The 16233-nt window shown below is 57.0% G+C and overlaps 1 long non-coding RNA gene across 2 annotated transcripts in view; it reads left to right on the top strand.

Moving 5' to 3' along the window:
* The first annotated feature begins 470 nt into the window (after positions 1-470).
* The window catches only part of LOC309625503, a 29482-nt gene continuing 13719 nt past the window's right edge, over positions 471-16233 (top strand). For both annotated transcript variants that reach the window (XR_014242530.1, XR_014242531.1), the window contains exons 1-4: positions 471-607; positions 13929-13972; positions 15667-15701; positions 16098-16200. This is a non-coding gene — a long non-coding RNA (uncharacterized lncRNA). The remainder of the gene's footprint in view (positions 608-13928; positions 13973-15666; positions 15702-16097; positions 16201-16233) is intronic.

Raw genomic sequence — 16233 nt, forward strand, 5'->3', positions numbered from 1 at the left:
TCATATTTAATGAGGAATTATAGTCTTATTATTGGGTGGGTGTGTGTGTGTGTGTGTGTGTGTGTGTGTGTGTGTGTGTGTCACGGTACGTCAAGGGCGGGAGTCGAACCCGCCACCCCAAGCCCCGAGGGGGTCTCCCCGGGTCCCGACTTCGGGCCGGTGCGGGTGGCCGGGGGCAGCCGAAGACGTGCGTGCGTGCGTGCGTGCGTGCGTGCGTACGTACGTGGAGCGGGCGAGTCCACGGGGCGGGCGGCGCGCGCGCCGCGAGTGAGTGGTTCAGCCCGGCCCCGGCTCACTGTGCTCGCCTCATGCCGGCCCGAGTTGGCGGCAGCGCTGGAGGTCCCGGGCCTGTGACCACAAAGAGGGAGCCGGGGGCCAGACGGGAGCGCGGCGGCTGAGGTCCAGGCCAGGCTCCCTCCCCTCAGCCTCCCGCCCGCCCGCCCGCCTGCCCCGCCCCCGCCGGCGGGCGTCCCGCCCCTCCCCCCAACCGCCAGACTAGCCTGGTGCGGGGGCCGCGCGCGAAGACATGGGGGAGAAGTTGGAGCTGAGGCTGGAGTCGTCCGTGGGGGCCGAGCCCGCCGTCTACCCGTGGCCGCTGCCGGTCTACGTGAGTGCCACCCGTCCCCTCTTCCCGGACCCCTGCCCCTCTTCCCCCACGGCGCGCGCTGAGCTCACCGAGAAACGGAGCGACTCGAGTCGCCAGACCCTCTTTGGAGCCCCCCTTCCCGCCCCGCCGTGGTTCTCCGCGGCCGTGTCCAGCCCCCGCGCGCAGGGTGGGCAGAGGGGAGCCGGGGCCGGCCGGGGGCGCGGACTCGGCCGCGGGGACCCCGCGCTTCCGAGGGGCGCCCGAGCCGGGCTGCCGTTGGCTCTGTAGGGCTGGGGACCCCGGTCCCCCCGGGCCTGGACTGCCGGCGGGCTTGCCCTTCCGTACTTTATGATCTGACATGTAGGGTTGCTTTTTCCTGGTAGTTTATTCTTAGCGCTGTCAACGTGCTTAGCTTTTTTAGTTTTGAGGACACCCTTTCCTTCCTCTCTCCAGTTTTTTGTGTTTTTGTTTTGTTTTGTTTTAGTTAGGCATTTTGTCCCTCTGATCTTGAGTGGGTGGGCTGGCTGGACCCTTGGAGAGGAGGCGTTGTCTCCCCTAATTTGAGTGGGTGGGCTGGCAGGGCCCTTGGAACGGAGGCATTGTGTCCTGTGATTTGAGTGGGTGGGCTGGCTGGACCCTTGGAGAGGAGGCATCCTGTCCCCTGATCTTGAGTGGCCTTTGGAAAATGACACGCCGAACGGAAATTTACACAGGCGTCCGGTGATTCCAGAAATGCAGGGTGTCCGGGCAGGTGGGCGCCCGGCCTCTCGTCCCCCGTGGCGGCGTGGTGCGCGTGTTGTTGTCTCAGGGTTTACGCTTGGGCCCTGCAGCCCACCTTCGGGAGGGAAAGCGCAGCGGGCGCCTTGGGCCGGCGCCTTTGGGGCGCCCTTTCGTGCGCTCGGCTTGCGGGGGACCGGCCTCCAGGGGAGCCGGCGGGGAAGCCCGCGCGACCCGCCCCTCGCGCGGGCTCCGTGTGTCTCAGTTTGTGGAAACTGTGTCGCGGCCGGGGGCGGGGTCGGGACGCTGGGACCGCCTGGGAGCCGTTGTTGAACTCCGGTCCCCGGTTCTCCGCAGTTCTCCGAGGTCGGAGGGTTTTCAGCCCGCCGCTGCGCGCTGGCGCTTTCTATTTTTGCTCTTCCTGTGCCCGGAGGCATGGCTGAGCCTGGGCTCTGGCTTTTCCGGTTGGGTAACTCTGGGTGGCCCGGGTGGGCGACCTGAGCAGTGGGCAGGGTGGGGAGACATCCCAGGGGAGGGAAACTGAAAGTGGGGAGAACCTTCAGAAGTCCAGCTGATCCACTTGCCTTGCCTCCCCGCCCCTCTTACTGCACTTGTCATGTATGGGTTGGCTGGCCGGCGCATTTTTTAAAATGTAATAATTTGTTTATCCTTAGTAGCCGTGAAGCATAGTTCACTTGTAGTGCACAGTTGTAGGAGTTTTGACAGATGATCACCGTCAGGTGGCAGAGCAATCCCGTCATCCCATTTGCTGCCCTTTGGCGCCAGCACGCCTCTAGCCTCTTGGCCACTAATCTCCTCTCTGTCCCGAAGGTTTTGGCTTTTCCAGAAAGTCAGATAAACGGAACAACAGCATGTAGCTTTTTGATTCTGGCTGCTTTGGCTCAGCAAAACCTATGCGAGATTCATCCCTGGTTTGTTTTTTGTTGTTGTTGTTTTAAATATTTATTTATTTAGTTATTTACTTGGCTGTGCCAGGTCTTAGTTGCAGCACGTGGGATCGTCATTGCCGCGTGCAGTATGTTTTAGTTGCAGCGTGCGGGATCTAGTTCCCTGAGCAGGGGTGGACCCCGGGCCCCCTGCATTTGGAGCATGGAGTCTTAGCCACTGGACCACCAGGGAACTCCGTCATCCCTGTTGTTGCGGGTATGAGCAGTCACTCCTTTTTCTTGCTGTGTTGTATTCCATTTTCCGTTTGTCCATTTGCCTGCGGGTGGCAGGACTTGTGGGATGTTTCCAGTTTTGAGGGGATCAGGAATAAAGCTGCTGTAAACATCCCAGGGCACGTTTCCATGTGAACCTGGGTTTTTACCTCACTTGAGAAAATACTCAGGAGTGGGACTGGGGTCTGTGCTAAGTGTATGTTTAACAACCCTTCTGCATCTTAGAAATTGGTATTTTTGAGTATTGGAAGAGTTTAGAAATCCACTGTGACCCAGCACCCAGGCACTTGAAACGAAGTTGAAAGTTCATCTGGAGATGGTCACGTTGTTCCCATCACTGTCTTTTATTCGAGGCAGAGCAAGGCCACAGATTTGTAACCCTTGTAAAGGAGGCCTCGTGTGCCCAGGCCCTGGCAGGACCTGGCTTTCTAGTGGTGGGCGGTTCTGAAGTGGAGAGCGTCTTTCCCTTGCTGGCCGGACCTCGCTTGGCAGGGTGCGGGGTGTGCTGCCTGCCTGGCTGGGCGCTCTTTCTGCCGGTCAGCAGCCGTTCCTGGTGTGTCTGTCCTACTACCAGGCAGGCGGTCAGGGGCCCTAGTGACGTGCTCAGCGAGCCGCAGCCTTCCTAAAGCTTTGCGGGTAACGTCTGTTACCCTCCCATTTCCCTGCTGAGGAATTTTGCTTTCTCATGGGAAGTGAGGGGGCAGTACTTTATAAGAGTTGATATTTTGTGATGACTCGATGCTGAATACATTAAGAAAATGGGCTCCTTCCAGAAGCTTAACTTCTGAGAAGGTCAGATTACTCATGTGACCACACGTTTGAAATGAGTGAGCTTGTTTGTTCATTGATTCATTCATTCTGCAAGCACCTCCTGGATATTTACAGTGAGTGTTCCAGGGGGCGCTGAGGACAGTAGACAGTATTCTTTTTTTTTTTTTTTTTTGGATTTTTGAATTTTATTTTATTTTTTTATACAGCACATTCTTATTAGTCATCAATTTTATACACATCAGTGTATACATGTCAATCCGAATTGCTCAATTCAGCACACCACCATCCCCACTCCCCCACGGCTTTCCTCCCTTGGTGTCCATACATTTGTTCTCTACATCTGTATCTCAACTTCTGCCCTGCAAACCGGTTCATCTGTACCATTTTTCTAGGTTCCACATATATGCGTTAATATACGATATTTGTTTTTCTCTTTCTGACTTACTTCACTCTGTATGACAGTCTCTAGATCCGTCCACGTCTCAACAAATGACTCAATTTCGTTCCTTTTAATGGCTGAGTAATATTCCATGGAATATATGTACCACAACTTCTTTATCCATTCGTCTGTCGATGGGCATTTAGGTTGCTTCCATGACCTGGCTATTGTAAATAGTGCTGCAGTGAACATTGGGGTGTATGTGTCTTTTTGAATTATGGTTTTCTCTGGGTATATGCCCAGTAGTGGGATTGCTGGATCATATGGTAATTCTATTTTTAGTTTTTTAAGGAACCTCCATACTGTTCTCCATAGTGGCTGTATCAATTTACATTCCCACCAACAGTGCAAGAGGGTTCCCTTTCCTCCACACCCTCTCCAGCATTTGTTGTGTGTAGATTTTCTGATGATGCCCATTCTAACTGGTGTGAGGTGATACCTCACTGTAGTTTTGATTTGCATTTCTCTAATAATTAGTGATGTTGAGCAGCTTTTCACGTGCTTCTTGGCCGTCTGTATGTCTTCTTTGGAGAAATGTCTATTTAGGTCTTCTGCCCATTTTTGGATTGGGGTGTTTGTTTCTTTAATATTGAGCTGCATGAGCTGTTTATCTATTTTGGAGATTAATCCTTTGTCCGTTGATTCGTTTGCAAATATTTTCTCCCATTCTGAGGGTGACAGTATTCTTCTTCTCAAGAAACTTATGAAGTAAGGACAGTAGGTGATCTATAAACACAGAAGTTCAGCTGAGGTGTAGTGCCCCATATATGGGATCAGCTGAGGTCCCAGAGGGTGGGGCTGCCAGATTTGCCCTGGGGGAGGTGTGGGTGGCTTCTCTGAGGAGGGGACACCCGCAGGAGGAAGTGCAAACAGCCACAACCGCCTGTATGCGGAAACGTCCAGCCTCCAAAATGGGCTTTTGCGCAATTGACAAATAGGAGGGCGGGGTGCAGGGCGAGTTTTGTTCCTTCCGTGACTGAGAGTTCCCAGATATCCACTTATAGCTCACGGTGGTATTTCTAAAGCAGGATGGCCCTTCTTTTGGTGGGAAAACCGGGTCTCAGCTCAGGAGGAAGCAGGTGGTATCTTCGGCTGCCTGATGGCAGGGCAGGAGCCAGCGAGGGCGTGCAGTGGTCCTTCCCCTCCGTGGCTCACTGAGACTGTGGGCGTGGAGCGGCCCCAGCGTGACTGTCCTCTCCTGCTTCTGGCTTCCTCCTGAGAGCCCATGAATCTCTGATGAATGCCCGCTGAGCAGTCACACCCTTCACTCAACTGTGAGTAGTAGCTGAAGTGGGCAGCCAAGTGAGCCATCCCTCCCTGTGACTCAGAAAATATTTTCTGATCTGACCTCTGCTGGTGTGAGTCCTGCCTAATCTGAGCTCAGGTGGAAGGCAGGTTAACCCTTTGACGACTTTCCGTGGGTGAAGTAGCCTCTTTAAAGAGGAAGGGATCACCGGAAAAGCTTGGTATTCCGTACGTACGTGGCTCTTAGCTTTCGTACTTTGGTCCCTAACATCCAAATGCCGCCTGTATGCTCTGTTCCTGGTGGGAGGAGCCAGAGGCAGCCGGCCCTTTGGATATTCACTAGGCAAGAGGCGGCAGAGCTGCAGGGGACCCGCCCCCAGTCTACCTCTAGGAGCTGCGTCCTTTTTTCCTTAATTAAGTTGAACTTTTTATTTTGAGATGATCATAGATTCTTGCACAGCCGTCAGAAATAAGTCGGACACATCCCACGTTCTCTTTACTCAGTTTCTCCCGATGGTGGCATCTTACAAAGCTACGCACCGATGTAATGATTTCATTGGCATTGGTACAATCAAGGTACAGAGTGTTTGGTGTCCCTTTTGAATTCGGGGACCTGTAGGGTGTGACTGGCTGTGTCTGTGCATCCCTGGGTCCCGGGCCCGGCGCACGTCTCCCAGGAAACCCCTCTCCTCCCTCTTTCTTTCTGCCGTGTCCTCGTTTCGTGGTCCTGGCGCTCTTCCCCAGTGCGTGCGCCTTGTCTCCCTGGCTGTGGGATGACAGTCCTGTTTCCTTCCTCCCACTGAGGGTGCTGCCTGGAGGCCTCTTTGGCATCTTCTCTGTCCCTTCAAGCTGTCCCTGCCGTTCCCACCAGCCGGGTCTCCTGCCGAGGTTGTTCACAGAGGACGTGCCGGGTGTCTGTCCGTGGTCCTCCGCAGCTCATGCGTGGCACTGTAGTGCCTCCCTCACCGCCCGCCTTTCTCTTCCTTCCCGGACTCTCTCTCCCCACCCACGGCCGCTGTCGCGGTGCCTAGCCCGGGGCTCTGTTCCTCGGCGCCCCCGTGTGGGACCGGGCCCTCTTCCTGTCCGCGGCGCCTGGCAGGGCTGCCGAGTCACAGGTTCCCGTGAGCTGCAGTTGGGAGGTCGGAGGCTGTGTGCTTCACTGAGTATTGACCTTGGATGACGATGCCTCCTCATCTCTGAGGGGCTTCCGTTTGAATCCCCTCAGTTGGTCATGGGGTGCGCGGCCCATGCCCGGAAAGTGCGTCAGACTCACACCAAGTGCACGGGCAGCCGGTGTGTGAGAGAGGTTACCTCTGAGAACGCTGGTCCTTTGAAAACCTGACGCGTCTTTTCCCGGGTGGGGAAGGGGTTTTGCAGGCTGTGTGCTGGGGAGCGGGGGGCCGCCACGGAGTGGTGCCCACGGGGACGGCAGGAGTCGTGGGGCTCGGGGCGGGGAGCTCTCGGGAAGGATTTGCACGTCGCGTGGTGGTGGTGGCTCACGTTTCCCCTGGTGTGCAGGTGGCTCCCTGGCGTCTGCTCTGTGCTCATCCTGCGCGCTGAGTGAGGCTCCCACCGGGGAGCAGGTGCTGGGGCCGCAGGACACGCTGGGCCCACACCTGGTCTGGGACAGACACCAGGTGAAGGGGCGGGACAAGGGGAGGAGGAGCCGCGCTGGGTCTTGTGGGCTTTGTGTCTTTTTAAATAACAGCTTTGTCGAGATCGCATTCACACACCACAGAACTCACCCATATGAAGTGTACAATTTAATGGCTTTTACTATATTCACAGAGCTGTGCAGCCATCACCTCTAATTCCAGAACATTCCATCACTGCAAAGGGCCCGCAGTCCCCTGCCCCAGCCCCTGACACTAGGAACCCCCTCTGTGTCTGTGGATCTGCCTGTTCTGGACGTTTCCCATCAATGGAATCACACACTGTGTGTCCTTCTGTGTCTGGCTTCTGTCACTGAGCATCGTGTTCTCAGGGTCCGTCCACGTTGTTGTGCGTGGCAGGGCTTCACCCCTTTGCGTGGCTGAGTGATGCTCCCGTGCGTGTGGCCCAGGTCGTGGGGTCTCGAGGCCCCTGGAGAGGCGTTCGTTTGGCTTGGTCCTGGGGTGGGGTGACGCCAGTTGCACTGATACGGTGCTAACAGGACCCCTTGCTGGAGTGGGAGACAGCTGGAAGGCTGGGGGCGCGGCTCGCCTTGGCCTTTGAGACCGCGGGGTGGAGGCCGTGCTGCCGCTTGTCGCTCGCAGAGCGCCGGGCGAGTCCTTCTCCAGCTGTGCCCCCTCGGAAGGGCCTCCTCCGTCCCTGGGCTTTCCCTCCCTTCCCTTCCCGGCCTCGGCCTCGGCCTCGGCCTCAGGCTGGACTGCTCTGTGGCAGTAAAGCATTTTCTTTGGTGAGGGCGAGAGAAGTTCTGGTGGTGAACTTTTGGTCGTCGCGTTCCCCCGTCCCACCGGGGTCACTCCACGACGGCCCCTCCACGCAGACCCCCGGCGTCAGGCGCTCAGCACTTGCAACGGCTCCTTGGGTGGCTGGGCGGCCTGGGCTCTTACAGGTGGGCTAGTTTGGATTGAAGCAACTGAAATGGTCTTGTCACCCCTGGAGCCCCCGTGGCGCCCCGTCCTCCTGTGGACCCACCCATGCCCGTCCTGCAGAAGGACGGCTGCCCGGACAGCAGGACATCCCGGCTGGTCCTGGCTCTGCGCAGACTGGCTTCCGTGAGCTGCGGACCCAGGCATGGAGCTCAGGCTCAGGGTCATGTCTGGAAACGCTCCCGCAGGTGTGGCGATAGGTGAGGTGGCACACGAGCCACGCACGTGCTCTCCTGGGAGCCACGTGACGAGTCAAAAGGAGGAGGTGAGGTACGTTTTCATAGCATTGTATGTAAGTGAGTACGGCCCAAACACTACGTTTTCAACGTGCCATTTAAAGAGTTACTGAAGGGCACTTTTACTTTGTGTGTGTGCGTGCGCACGCTCTGTCTTAGAAATCCGCGTGCATCTTGAGCTCACAGCACATGTCACTGGAGTGGGCCAGCGCACACCACTGCCCCTCGTCCAGGTGACCAGGGGCCGCTGTGGGCACAGTGAGGCTCTAGACCCCTCTCCCTCGTGGGGGCTCCTTCCTTGGACCCTGGTCATCGGGGCCCCTGTGTGCACAGCGGGTCCCACCCGCCCAGGTCAGGGCCACGGGCCCACCATGTCCTGCACCGTGTCCGTGGCCCGGGAGCCACGGGCCCGCTCCATCTTCTCTCTTCCTCCTCCAGCTGGACTTTGGCCTCATGGGGTGCCGGCAGCCCCTTCCTGTTTTCCCATGTTGACGGTTCCTTGCAGTGCCGGTCTCGCGGGCAGGGTTTTGTGACGCGGCTCGGTCCCGAGACCAGCCTGGTTTGTCGCCTGGCCCTGCGGGGAGAGGGCCGGGTCGGCTGTGGGAGGAGAGCCTCCTTCCTGGCTCCCTCCTTTGCATCGCTTTACCAGGCGGTTCCCATCCTTGGCCTGGCTTGTCCTCCGGTACGGTCCTGGGGCCAGGCAGCACCCCCTTGCTGGGGGCCTGCAGACGTCCGGGGCTGACTGTGGACGAGACCCGTGTGGTGCTCCACAGCCAGTCTCTCTGCCACCCCCACCCCTGTGTGAGATGCACTCATTTTCAAGTGAAAACCTGTTTGCTTCTTGAATACTCAGGCCCACCACAGGCGCTGGCCCTCCCCCTCCCCCTTCACCCGCTGCTCCCTCCCCCTGGTGAGTGGGTGCTCCCCAGCGGGGCCGCAGGCTGAGAGGTGAGGCTGAGCGCCTTCGCTGGGCCTCGGGGCCCTCTGCTTACCCGCCTGGCTTTCCTCCCAGACGGAGAGCCTTCTGTGGATTTTCCACTCTTCCAGCCAGATCTCTGCTCTCAAAGCCCTGCCACTGGGAGAGGCAGAGAGACAGCCGGCAGACCTCCCGCCGTCTTCCATCTCCCCTGCCTTTGACTCTTCCCGCTGTGCTTCTCCACTTTGGGAAACAGTGCGTGCATCCCACCCTGGCCGCTCTGTCCCACTTGCCTTGGTCCCCACCCCAGGGCTCCGGAGGTGTGCAGAGCCGCGGGGAAGAAGGCAGCGACCCCCAGCCCGCAGGCCGTGCCCCCTGCAGCCTGCTGGGGGGCGGGGACCGCGGGCAGAGGCCCAGGGTGCTCCCCCTCGGCACCTCCTGGGCACTCGTGCTCTCAGCAGATGGTGATAGAGAGTGTGGTCCCTGCTTGATTCAGGCCGGTGGTTCTCTGAGCGGCACCCCTGGGCCAGCAGCTTCCCCACCAGCTGGAACTGGTTAGGAATGCGGGTTCCTGGGGCCCAGACCTGCTGACTCTGAAAGTTTGCCGGTGGGCCCCAGAACTCCACTCTGACCAGGGATTCTGATGCTCATCCCGGTGTGATGCCCCTGCCTCGGAGGCCCCCTGGGTCCCGGCGTCTTCCTGCTGCAAGTGGGAAGAGGAGGACGGAGTCCACGTCTTGCCTCCTCCCTAGTCTCTGCCCCCTGCCTCTCGCCAGGTCCTCCAGGGATGATGTCTCCAGATGTCGTGCCCCTGTCACCGTGAACCAGCCTGCGTGCTCAGGGGTGGGCCGTGCCCTGACAGCGAGCACCCAGGAGGCCTCCTGTCTAGGCTCCTCACGCCGGACGCAGGGCCTGCGGGGACGAGCGGGGGGCGGAGCCAGACCTGCAGGCGTCCAGGTGGAGTTCCTGTTCCAACACCTGTCCTCACGGTCAAGGAGGAGGCAGGGGCCTGCCGAGTGGGACAGCCAGACTCCCCCGCCCCATGGGCGGCCCCCGCCCTCACCTGAGCTGGGCAGGGGAGGGGAGCAGGCGGACGGGACGGGCTTGGTGGTGGCTCAGGCCTGATGACAGCCTCTGGCTTCCGCACAGGGTGCTTTTCCAGGCGGGAACGGTTGTGCTTATTGCGGTTGTTTTCCCAGGATCCCGGAGTGAGGCCGCTGGCTGTGTGGTGAGCAGCATTCCGCTAAGCCTCTGCGCGGCTTCCTGCGGAGGCTCTGACGCCGTTAGTGAGAAGAGCGTGGGTTAGTCACTGACTCAGCAAGCAGCCAGCAGCAGGCCGGGGCTGTGGCTGGGACGGGGAGGCCGGGCGTCCCGTGCAGCGAGCCCAGGGCTGGCCTCAAACCCCGGAGTTCCAGGGCTCCCCCGGGGGAGGAGGTGTGGGTGCTCCTAAGTGCAGGCTTCCTCAGGGCTGTTCTCAGTCGGACCTTTCTGGGTCGGCTTCTGGCGTCGCTCTGTTTGGAAAGCCTGTGAAGCAGAAGAAGAGGCCACAGCCGAGAAGCTGTGAGAGCTTCTGAATCATCGATGGTGATCAGGGCATCTTAAATCATACGACTCAGGATGATCGCTGGAAGCTGGCCAGTCCCTAAAGCAGCATCCTCAGATCGTAGGAGGCATGTCGTAAACTGTTTCCTTCCTTTCGTTCTGGTTGTAAAGCTTGGGAGAGCTTGAGTTCATCTCATCACAGATGAGACCACATTCCAGGCCCCTGTCTTCCCAGGTCGGCGTGATGCGGCCTGAGACGCGGTGGCTCAGCCAGGGCTGCGGCCCGCGTGCCATGAGGGCCCCTGCCGCCCCTGCAGGAGGAGCGTCTCTGGGGCGCGTCCAGCCTCCTGGGGGGGCCGAGGGAGGGAGCGCAGTCCGAGCCGGCACGGGCCTGCCACGTGGCGCACGCTCAGGCACACGCGCGTGCTCACGGGGTCCTTTCAGAGCGCGCACGCTGTTTTGTAACTCCACAGTGGTGACCGGGATGAGACTCTCCTGGGTACTGTCACATCCTCCTGTGGCTCTAAGACTTGTTCTTACGGGCCGTGCTCGCAGGGTAGTGTATCGGCCTAAACGCAGACATGAATTTAGCAGCTTGAGACGATGCACACTGATGAGCTCCCATGGTTTCTGAGGGCAGGGATTCAGAGCAGGCGGACCAGGGGATTCTGGCCGAGGGTCCCTCAGGAGGCTGCAGTAGGGGCTTCAGCCGGGACTGCCCCATCCGAAGGCCGGACCGGGTGGGATGCCTGGCTTCCAGGAGGCACCTTCCGTGGCTCCTCAGCACGTGGGCCCCCGCAGGGCTGCTGAGGCTCCTCAGTGCACGGGGGCCGGCTCCCCTCAGGAGGAGTGTGACGTGGGAGAGCGTTGGTGGAAAGTTCTAGACCCTCCTCCTTATGCTGTGACTACCTCAGTGCCTTGTACACTGTGCTGTGTGCGTTTGTCTCTGAGCAGACCCTGCGGAACAGCGTGGCGTCTTCTCTGCTTTCAGTGGGTACAGGAGCCCAGGGAATTCAGGGCTGCCAGGACTGTCTGTCTGGACTCACTGAATGTTGTGGACCAGGAACAGAGTCTGTTGGCCACGTGAGTGTCTTAGATGCTCAGTATTTTCCTGCTGAGGTGGAGGTGCTTTTAACAATACCTCGCATTTCCTCCTGTAGATTTTGTTGTTGTTTTTTGTTTGTTTGTTTTCGCCACGCTGTGCAGCTCGTGGGATCTCAGTTCCCCAACCAGGGATTGAACCTGCGCCCTCGGCAGTGAAAGCACTGAGTCCTAACCACTGGCCCGCCAGGGAAGTCCCTGTTGTTGTTGTTGTTGATAGCTGTTTTGAGGTGTAATTCCCATACTCTTCACCTCATCCACCTAAAGCGTGCCGTTCGCTGCTTTGTAGTGTATTCATTGAGTTCAGTCATCACTACTACCAATTTTAGAACATTCCATCACCCCAAGAGGAAACCCCATCCCCATTAGCATCCCTCCCATCCCCCTCTCCAGCCCCTGACAACCAGGAACCCACTCTCTGTCTCTGTGCACTTGCCTGTTCTGGACGTTTCCCATCAGTGGAATCACACCCTGTGTGTCCTTGTCCGTCTGGCTTCTCTCACTGAGCATCGTGTTCTCAGGGTCCATCCACGTTGTAGTGAGTGTCAGTGCTTCACTCTTTTTCATGGATGGATAATATTTCAGTGTGTGGAGGGACACATTTGTTTATTCGTTCATCTGTTGATGGACATTTGGGTGGTTTCCACCTTTTGGCGTTTGTGAATCATGCCTCTGTGAACATTAATGTTTGGGTTTTTGGTGTGTTTTTTTTTTTCTGTCTGCGTTGGGTCTTCATTGCTACGCGCGTGGGCTTTCTTTAGTTGTGGTGAGTGGGGTCTAGTCTTTGTTGCAGTGCACGGCTTCTCATTGCGGTGGCTTCTCTTGTTGCAGAGCACAGGCTCTAGGCCCACGGGCTTCAGTAGTTGCAGCACGCGGGCTCTGTAGTTGTGGTGCACAGGCTTCGTTGCTCTGCGGCATGTGGCATCTTCCCGGACCAGGGCTCGAACCTGTGTCGCCTGCATTGGCAGGCTGATTCTTAACCACTGCACCACCAGGGAAGCCCAATGTTCAGGGTTTTGTGTGGACGAATATTCTCATTTCTCTTGGGCAGACACCGAGGAGAGGAATTGCTGGGTCATTTGCCAACTGTTTAACCTTTGAGGAGCTGCCAGACTGTTTTCCAAACCCAGCTGTCCTCACTGTTTTCTGCCGTTTGCCAGGAGGCCTTGGGGCCGATTGTTCCCATCAGTGGTTCTTCCCCAGGGTTTCTGGGTCAGCAGTGGCGCTGATGCTGCGGGTCGGTTCCCCCGTGTCGGGAACCACTGGTCTGCAGGGCTGTCCTGTGCTGGACTGCGCGTGCTCCATCTCCCACCCCCGGCCTTGTCTAAGTAATATGAGTTCAATGGATATTTACTGCTCCGTCCTTGGTAAGTTGGAGGATATTATTAAGAACGATAGAAGATTGTTTTTTTCCTTTGCCTTAAAAAAATAAGATTCTGGGCAAAAGGTCACATATCGTAATTCTATTTACAAACGTCCAGAACGGGCAAATCCACAGAAACAGAGAGTGGATTAGTGTTGTCAGGGGCTGGGGAGGGGATTGGGGCGTGTCTGCTAATGGGGTGATGGGAAGTTCTGGAACTAGATAGAGGTGATGGTTGCCCAGCTCTGAATGTATTAAAACCCAGTGAACTGTATACTTGAAGCGGGGGCGCATTCTGTGTGAATTATATCTCAGTAGGGCACTGTTGCAAAGATGAGGCTTAGGACACAAAGGGTGTTTCCGGAGTTGTTTGACCTGTTAGGACTGCTGCGCCGGGGGGGGACCCTGTCCTGGGACCCTCCGGGCATCCGTGCCCTGGCCCATAGGGGCTCTGCCGCGTTGCCGTCCTCCACTGTGAAGCGTGGAAATGGTGGCCTGGTCTGAGAGGGGCAGTCGCTGTCCCGGGGCAGGGCTGGCAGCTCTGGGCCTGACCATCTCACCTCCGGCTTCAGCCCGTCCTCTTCAAGGCCCCTCCTCACCGTGATAGGAACCTTCACCGGTGGGGTGGAGGTGCAGTCTAGAGTTACAGACCGTCCACACGATGCGTCGTCCTCACTTGGCTTCTGCGGGGTCTTGGGTTAGCTGGCCGCCAAGACCCTGGCGAAAGGCCAGAGCGACCCCCGACGTGCTCCTTGGGGAAAGCAGCGAGGCCAGCCCGCCGGGCGCAGTGAGGCCAGGAGAGCGCCGCTGTGGCCGGGAGGGAGGACCGCTGCTCGCCCGCTCCCGGTGGTTGCATGAGTGGTGTTTCCCCATTTTACAGATGGAAACCGAGGCCTGCGGTGGTTCAGGGACTCAGAGGCAGGCCTGTGGCTTCCAGGCTGCAGGAGCACCCGGGGGAAGTCCTGGAGAAGGAGGGTCGGGGGCTTCGAGTCCGTCCTGGTCCCTTCCCCACAGCCCGCTGGGCGGCAGGGCGCTGCAGGAACAGGCGCTCCTGGAGCCAGCGTGTCCCACGTGGCAGGACATGGCCCCAGCGCTGTGGGTGGAGCTCTCTCGTGGGTCCCGCGGGTCGGGAAATGGGGTGGGGAGTCCCGGGGGCTGCAGCACCCGCCACCTCTGGTCGCCCCCCATCACCAGAGCGGGGAGGGACGGCTCTGAACCCTGTCCCATTGTCTTTCAGGACAAACCCCACGATGCTGCTCACAAAATCAGCGAGACCATCTGGTGAGTGTGGCGCCTGCTGGGGCGGGGCCTCGGGGGGGCCGGTCCTGAGTTCCCAGCAGCCCCCCAGCCGTGTGCTCCCCCATTTCTCCGTGCTGATCCGCGTCAGCATCGTCAGCATCGAGGAGGCTTGGGAAGCGGGGCTGTGGGGTCAGGGGGGCAAGTCCTCTGAGTGTGACCCAGGACAGGTCTTGGTGCTTCGTGAGCTGGCTTCCTGTGGAAGAGGCTGGAAATCCTGAGTGGCCAGTTTCCCGAGGGACCCCTCCCCTCTCCCCTCATCACCTTGCTTTACTCTTCTCCCGTGGGGTTTGGTGTGACCTTTGGGTTTGGGCCGCTCTTCCCTCTGTGAGCCTGCCCCGTGCTGTGCAGAGGAGGCCGGGTGCCCGGGAGGCTGACCCGGGTGAGATCTGGGAGGAGGGCCGCCTGCTGTGTTCTAGTGGGCTGTCTCCTCACGTGGGACCTGAGGGTCTGCGATGGCCTCCAGAGGGCCCTCGGGGGCCCATGCGCGGAATCCTGCAACCAACCGCTCTTGGCTTTAGAATGTTCCACGTGTGTGACCGTGGCCCTGGCATCTCGCTGCATTGTGCCTTAAAATCCTTAGCTGTGTAGCCACTGCCTGGGCCACACGCCATTACATCCGCTTGAATCTGGGGCGGCCGGGCTGGCAGCAGTACCAAAGGCTGTTTGGTACATAGGGGTGGTACTCCCCCCTCTCCGTCCTGTCCTTCCTTCGAGAGGCGAGCATTTATCAGTTTCTTCTGTATTGTTTCAGGTTATATGTATGTATATATTACTGTAGTATATTAGTATAAAATCTATCTTAGGGTTCTCCAGAGAAACAGACCCAGTGATGTCTGTGTATATGAGATTAATTTAAGCAACTGAGTCACACAACTTCAGGCTGGCGAGTCTGAAATATGCAGGACAGTCCAAGAGAGGCAGACCCAGGGAAGAGCTGATGTTGTAGCTCAAGCCTAAAGGCAGTCTGGAGGCAGAATTTTATGTATACACATACAGATGAATTCCGTATAATATAGTACAGAGGGGTTCTGTGTAGTTTACCCAACTTTCTCCAATGGTGACGTCTCACATAACTGTAATAGCAAAACCAGAAAATGGACGTCGGCATAATCTACAGACTTTATTCATTGTGCATGTATGGTCACGTGTATGCACGCATGCATTCTTGTAACCTCCACCTCAAACAAGACGTAGATCGGTTTCATCACCACAATATTTTTATCCCTCTTAAATACATAAATACAGATATCCTGGAGTTGGCAAGTGTTGTGAACGTAGGGAAGCAGTGTACTAAAGTGTTCATCAGAGAAGAGCTGGTGTCCAGCTTAGGTTGTCATCATCGCTTCCTGATGTGAATCCCAAATTACTACTTTGGTTTTTTTCTAGTATTAACAAATTCCTGACATGAGGTGGATCTTTGACTTACGTAGCATCACTAGATGACCTCTAGTGCGCAGACATGTGCCGGGCCAGCTCCTGGGCCTCTCTTTGTTTTGAGGGTGGTGGGACATCAACACCAGACTGAAGGTTGCCCAGATCTCCCCCAAACCCAGATTACCCCCCAACCCCTGTTTTTAACCACATCAAATGTATTTATTTAATACTTTGACTCATGCTTTTGGTTTTGATCTTCTTTTGAAAGATTGTTTTTCTCTTTTTCCCTTCTCTCCACATAGGAGGAAAAGAGACGTAGAGTTACATCCAGAGAATGGTAAGAATAATAAAGCTTTTTGTTCTGTGCAATATGTAATCCTGATGACTGAAATTACTTTTCTGAAATCTTTTAAAAAGAAGAACTTTATAGTGAGTTGCCAGGGTGATCATAGATAGCTTAAGGATGGTGGGTTTGCAGTCAGGTTATTGTGATTCAGGTAGAATTGTCTTACAAAGAGTGAATTGGGGGCAACTGGCAGTTATCAGAACTAGATCTAAAGGTTGTATTAAATATTAAATGTTGAGGTAATATGTGCCTTTCAGGGCTCCTGAGATGAAGATTGATTTTTGGTGGGAGGTGGGGGTGTGGGTAGGAAGAAAGACCTTTTGAAAACTGCCTCCACGGGAGGAGTCTGTGAAAGTCATCCTTAGGGTGTGTGATTTTGCTTGACAGAGTTGCTGGACCGCTCCCTGCAGAAGAACCGGGAAGAGTAAGACCAGGAACACACGTGGAAGAAGAAGAGAGAGATGATAAAGTAAAGCCTGGTCACCTCCAGGTTTGTCACTTCCACCTTAATCTCAGAACCCAT

Source organism: Balaenoptera borealis (genome assembly GCF_965194805.1).
Source record: "Balaenoptera borealis genome assembly, chromosome: 3".
Lineage (NCBI taxonomy): Eukaryota > Metazoa > Chordata > Mammalia > Artiodactyla > Balaenopteridae > Balaenoptera > Balaenoptera borealis.